Source organism: Alexandromys fortis, unplaced genomic scaffold, assembly GCF_014885135.2.
Source record: "Alexandromys fortis isolate MF-2015 unplaced genomic scaffold, M_Fortis_MF-2015_v1.1 scaffold_33, whole genome shotgun sequence".
NCBI classification, from domain to species: Eukaryota; Metazoa; Chordata; class Mammalia; order Rodentia; family Cricetidae; genus Alexandromys; species Alexandromys fortis.
In genome coordinates, this window is record NW_026067917.1 from 131723 (window position 1) to 132227 (window position 505).

Sequence of the window (505 nt, forward strand, 5' to 3'; positions counted from 1 at the left end):
AATAATATTCCTGATACAAATAACATAAGACATCTGACCCATAATTAAACCTCAATAAAAAATTATGCATTAGATAAATCCATCCCTTTCAGACAAAAGAGGTTTTCCGTACTGGGGTAAGAGAACTCTTCTGGATAAAATATAAAATCATATATGTATGGTTAGTATATGTTGGGGACGCAGCCCCGCTGCTCATATTTCAACAGATGGCGCCCAACGTGGGGCTCGAACCCACGACCCTGAGATTAAGAGTCTCAAGCTCTACCAACTGAGCTAGCCAGGCGGCCAGGATGTTGGGGACGCAGCCCTGCTGCTCCATATTTCAACAGATGGCGCCCAGACGTGTGGACAACTGAATCCACAAAAAGCCTGAGAAAGCTTGGGAAAGAATGGAGTGAAGCATGTTTTCTTGTTAGCAGAAATTTTTCGGGTCTACTCTGCTTGCTAGAGGCAAGCGAGCGCTCTCATCTAAGAGAGGCTTCCTGACTCAGCTTCAGCTGCGAAA

General features: G+C 45.0%; 1 non-coding gene across 1 annotated transcript; it reads right to left on the reverse strand.

Annotated features, from left to right (window-relative positions):
• Positions 1–210: 210 nt before the first annotated feature.
• Trnak-cuu (transfer RNA lysine (anticodon CUU)) lies at positions 211–283 on the reverse strand. Its single transcript has one exon. It is a non-coding gene; the product is annotated as a tRNA-Lys (tRNA).
• Between the last annotated feature and the right edge of the window lie 222 nt (positions 284–505).